Here is a 6,000-nt window from a genome sequence, read left to right as displayed (position 1 = left end):
TGCTACAGCTAAAGGGGATCCTTAATAAACTAAAGCCTACAGCTCTTTCTTACATCATCACCAGCAGTGTGTAACTGTGACGGTCATGTGACCCTCCAGCTGGTCTACGGAGGTTTTCCAGCGTTTCTATCCGTCCAGGAGGTTTACAATCCAGACACAACATGTAGTGTTTATTCAGAGACTCTAGATGGTAAATCCACCATTATTTATCACATCTTCATCACCATCACTACCATGTTGCTAAGAGACCTCTATTTTCACCTGGACATGATGAAGACACTTCCTGTCAGACTTTCCACCAATCAGAGAGCTTAAACTGATGGTAACGTCCAATCAGGAGCAGCCAAAGATCAACAAGTGATGAGAAAAGCAGGAAAATAATGATCCTTTATGGCTGGAATAAAGCCAGGAAGACGTTTGGGATGCAGCTGAGGTGGAGGTGCTGCAGTGAGGACAGCAGGTAGATAGTAGCAGGAAGACGTGTGGAAACATGGAAACAGTGTGTGTGTGTGTGTGTGTGTGTGTGTGTGTGTGTGTGTGTGTGTGTGTTTCAGACGTGAGAGAATGATGTGAAGATGAGAAAAGGCTTGGTCACTGCTGATCTATGTGTGTTATTTCTACAAACTTCTGGTTGCTCTTTATGCTGCTTTATCTGTTCATACATTCATTTTACATCATTTTAGCCTCAGAATCTGAAAACGTCGCGTCTGCGCGGGAACGTCGCGTCTGCGCGGGAACGTCGCGTCTGCGCGGGAACGTCGCGTCTGCGCGGGAACGTCGCGTCTGCGCGGGAACGTCGCGTCTGCGCGGGAACGTCGCGTCTGCGCGGGAACGTAACGTCTTCAGGCTGACTGGGATTAAAGGCTGCAGTTTCTTCATCATCTCATATTAAATAGCAGCAAAACAAAAGAGATGATTGTTGACTTCAGGAGGAAGAAGAATAAACAAAGCACTGTTTCCATCCTGGGAGAGGAGGTGGAGGTGGTGGAGGAATACAAGTATCTTGGAGTTCAGCTGGACAACAAACTGGACTGGAAATGCAACACTGACTACATCTACAAGAAAGGTCAGAGCAGACTGTACTTCTTAAGGAAGCTGAGATGGTTTAACGTCTGCACCAAGATGTTGCATATCTTCTATAAGTCTGTTGTGGAGAGTGCAGTCAGCTTTGCAGCATCTGCTGGGGTAGTAGCATCAGAACCAGAGACTTGAAGAGAATCAACAAACTGATCCAGAAAGCTGCTTCTGTGCTTGGAGTAACTCTGGAGCCGCTGGAGCTGATTGTCCAAAGAAGAATGCTGCACAAGCTGATGAAGATGATGGAGGATTCTTCACACCCTCTCCACAACACAGTGATGAAACAACAAAGTGTGTTCAGTGAGAGGCTTCTTCAGGCCCGATGTAAGACTGAAAGATACAGAAGATCATTCCTGCCAGCAGCCATCAGCCTCCGGAACAAGACCTCCTCTAGCTAATTATATATATAGTGGCACTTAGTTTTTCTTCTTTACCACCAATGTGAAGTCAGTCAACTTTGTATTTAAAAAGTTCTTCTTTCTTGTAGTTTTAATAAGAACAATATAAAAAAACAGGTAAAAAAAAACTATGTTGCTTCTAATGTCTTCAGTCTGACTAATCAGTGATGCATCATGACTTAAAAAACATAAAATTATGCATTTTAGCAAATATAAACTTTCAGAGCTCAAAATCCTTTTATATATTTTTATCTTTCCTTTAAATTAAATTATAATATGTGAAATAATGAATTAACATTAAACTACAACATTGAATTTCCCTTTGGGGATTAATAAAGTATTTTTCATTTCTACGTGGATTTTAGATGAAAAACAGTAAATGGACCGAGCTGCTTCACGATTAATTTCTGCTGAGCAATTAATGAAGTTTAATTTTATCATGTTACCAGATACAAAACAAGCCTCTAATTAAATGCCGTAAACTTGCCTCAGATTTAAACCAAAAGGTTTGACTGCATGAAGCAGGTAGAAAACATAACAGTAAAGTTTGTACAATCTTATTTCTTTCATCTTAACTTTTCCATCAAGGCTTCGCTGCACGTTATCTCCTGGGTGCCATATTTAATATCCAACAATGGAGCAGATAATGTGTGAAGTATAATTGTTCGCCAGCGGAGGCAGAGACATGCAGCGCCATTGTCCGCCTGCCTTTTGTAGTTAGTTAAAAGGTGGATAAATAAGATGCAATTTAGAGACTTTTAAGACGTAATTTTTCCCCTCCTGCCTTAATCACAGTGAAATTACCTCTGGGTGAGGGCTGTCATTAAAACAGAAGAGGCACTTGCTTCTTGGATGTTCCAGGCAAGCACGAAGCGCTAATAGCATAGCGCCTCAATGGCGCCAACGGCTTTAACAGGATCTGTATTATCCTGCTGTGCTCGCTGACGACGTCTCATAACCGTCTATTTTCATCGTTTACTGACAGGATGCATGCAGAAGCGGCAGGTTTAGAAGTATGCCAAGTCACTTCCACCCGTTATTTACAACCACTTTCTTTCCATTTTACCTCCTCGCTGAAGACAAAGCTGGAGTCCAAACGCCGTCAGAGCTGCTGGTTCCTGTCAGAGGCGACCAGGCTTGGCCCTGGGTGCGCGTCCCTCAGCGTACCCGCCTGGCCCCGGGCTACAGGACCCCGGAGTGACGTGGACAACAACCTCCAGATGTTAGCCTGCATTAGGGCCTGACAGCTTGTCATGTTAGCGCCTACGCTACCACACAGTTCCATCACCTCCCATCTGCTGCCTGACACCTCCTGAGGGAGAGGAGGAGGAGGAGGAGGTGGTATATATACTCACTTTACTTCCCATCATCCCTCTCCGGAGCTCAGACATCAGGACACTGATGGATAGGTCACGATGGACAACGTTGTTAGGCTCGTATCGTATGTGGACGGTGCGACAGCGCGAGCACGCAGACGTACATCAGGTTCGATTCCCGGCGCTGCGCCTCCTCAGGCTGTACGCCAGATAATTTTCCAGTTTCAACCGCATTCCTACACACTCCATCAGGGAGACAGTCGGAACTTTGTTTCTTTCTTTTACACAGCTGTGAAAATGTCACGATTGCAGATTTACTCCCCGTCCTCCGCAGCGGCTTCCTGTCAGTTCCAGAACTGGTTTTAAGACCGTTATACTGGTTTTTAAGGGTCACATCCGGATAGTCCAGCTGGAAACTCGTTGGGGTTCAGATGGGGGTGAAACATTATTCCAGACCCAGTTTGCACTTATCAAACAAATCGGACCTTTCAAAAAAATGTGTTTCACTTTCCATCAGAGGCAAGAAAATATGGAGCTGTACCACATCCCAGTGGTCTGGGTGGATCAGGTCCTGGTGGTCTGGGTGGATCAGGTCCTGGTGGTCTGGGTGGATCAGGTCCTGGTGGTCTGGGTGGATCAGGTCCTAGTGGTCTGGGTGGATCAGGTCCTAGTGGTCTGGGTGGATCAGGTCCTGGCGGTCTGGGTGGATCAGGTCCTGGCGGTCTGGGTGGATCAGGTCCTGGCGGTCTGGGTGGATCAGGTCCTGGCGGTCTGGGTGGATCAGGTCCTAGCAGTCTGGGTGGATCAGGTCCTGGCAGTCTGGGTGGATCAGGTCCTGGCGGTCTGGGTGGATCAGGTCCTGGCGGTCTGGGTGGATCAGGTCCTAGTAATCTGGGTGGATCAGGTCCTAGTAATCTGGGTGGATCAGGTCCTGGCGGTCTGGGTGGATCAGGTCCTAGCAGTCTGGGTGGATCAGGTCCTGGCAGTCTGGGTGGATCAGGTCCTGGCGGTCTGGGTGGATCAGGTCCTGGCGGTCTGGGTGGATCAGGTCCTAGTAATCTGGGTGGATCAGGTCCTAGTAATCTGGGTGGATCAGGTCCTAGTAATCTGGGTGGATCAGGTCCTGGCGGTCTGGGTGGATCAGGTCCTGGCGGTCTGGGTGGATCAGGTCCTGGCGGTCTGGGTGGATCAGGTCCTAGTAATCTGGGTGGATCAGGTCCTAGTAATCTGGGTGGATCAGGTCCTAGTAATCTGGGTGGATCAGGTCCTAGTAATCTGGGTGGATCAGGTCCTAGTGGTCTGGGTGGATCAGGTCCTAGTAATCTGGGTGGATCAGGTCCTAGTAATCTGGGTGGATCAGGTCCTAGTGGTCTGGGTGGATCAGGTCCTAGTAATCTGGGTGGATCAGGTCCTAGTGGTCTGGGTGGATCAGGTCCTAGTGGTCTGGGTGGATCAGGTCCTAGTAATCTGGGTGGATCAGGTCCTAGTAATCTGGGTGGATCAGGTCCTAGTGGTCTGGGTGGATCAGGTCCTAGTAATCTGGGTGGATCAGGTCCCAGTGGTCTGGGTGGATCAGATCCTAGTGGTCTGGGTGGATCAGGTCCTAGTGGTCTGGGTGGATCAGGTGCTAGTGGTCTGGGTGGATCAGGTGCTAGTGGTCTGGGTGGATCAGGTGCTAGTAATCTGGGTGGATCAGGTCCTAGTGGTCTGGGTGGATCAGGTCCTAGTAATCTGGGTGGATCAGGTCCTAGTAATCTGGGTGGATCAGGTCCTAGTGGTCTGGGTGGATCAGGTCCTAGTGGTCTGGGTGGATCAGGTCCTAGTGGTCTGGGTGGATCAGGTCCTAGTGGTCTGGGTGGATCAGGTCCTAGTGGTCTGGGTGGATCAGGTCCTAGTAATCTGGGTGGATCAGGCCCTAGTGGTCTGGGTGGATCAGGTCCTAGTGGTCTGGGTGGATCAGGTCCTAGTAATCTGGGTGGATCAGGTCCTAGTAATCTGGGTGGATCAGGTCCTAGTAATCTGGGTGGATCAGGTCCTAGTAATCTGGGTGGATCAGGTCCTAGTGGTCTGGGTGGATCAGGTCCTAGTAATCTGGGTGGATCAGGTCCTAGTGGTCTGGGTGGATCAGGTCCTAGTAATCTGGGTGGATCAGGTCCTAGTAATCTGGGTGGATCAGGTCCTAGTGGTCTGGGTGGATCAGGTCCTAGTAATCTGGGTGGATCAGGTCCTAGTGGTCTGGGTGGATCAGGTCCTAGTAATCTGGGTGGATCAGGTCCTGGCGGTCTGGGTGGATCAGGTCCTAGCGGTCCGGGTGGATCAGGTCCTCGTGGTCTGGGTGGATCAGGTCCTAGCGGTCTGGGTGGATCAGGTCCTAGTAATCTGGGTGGATCAGGTCCTAGCGGTCTGGGTGGATCAGGTCCTAGCGGTCTGGGTGGATCAGGTCCTAGCGGTCTGGGTGGATCAGGTGCTAGTAATCTGGGTGGATCAGGTCCTGGTGGTCTGGGTGGATCAGGTCCCAGTGGTCTGGGTGGATCAGGTCCCAGTGGTCTGGGTGGATCAGGTCCCAGTGGTCTGGGTGGATCAGGTCCTAGTGGTCTGGGTGGATCAGGTCCTAGCGGTCTGGGTGGATCAGGTCCTAGTAATCTGGGTGGATCAGGTCCTGGCGGTCTGGGTGGATCAGGTCCTAGTGGTCTGGGTGGATCAGGTCCTAGTAATCTTGGTGGATCAGGTCCTAGTGGTCTGGGTGGATCAGGTCCTAGTGGTCTGGGTGGATCAGGTCCTAGTGGTTTGGGTGGATCAGGTCCTAGTGGTCTGGGTGGATCAGGTCCTAGTGGTCTGGGTGGATCAGGTCCTAGTAATCTGGGTGGATCAGGTCCTAGTGGTCTGGGTGGATCAGGTCCTAGTGGTCTGGGTGGATCAGGTCCTAGTAAGATGGATGGATCAGGTCCTAGTAATCTGGGTGGATCAGGTCCTAGTGGCCTGGGTGGATCAGGTCCTGGTGGTCTGGGTGGATCAGGTCCTAGTGGTCTGGGTGGATCAGGTCCTAGTAATCTGGGTGGATCAGGTCCTAGTGGTCTGGGTGGATCAGGTCCTAGTAATCTGGGTGGATCAGGTCCTAGTAATCTGGGTGGATCAGGTCCTAGTGGTCTGGGTGGATCAGGTCCTAGTAATCTGGGTGGATCAGGTCCTAGTGGTCTGGGTGGATCAGG

Source organism: Telmatherina bonti (genome assembly GCF_933228915.1).
Source record: "Telmatherina bonti genome assembly, chromosome: 15".
In the NCBI taxonomy this organism is placed as follows: Eukaryota; Metazoa; Chordata; class Actinopteri; order Atheriniformes; family Telmatherinidae; genus Telmatherina; species Telmatherina bonti.
Note: the sequence above shows the minus strand (reverse complement) of the source record.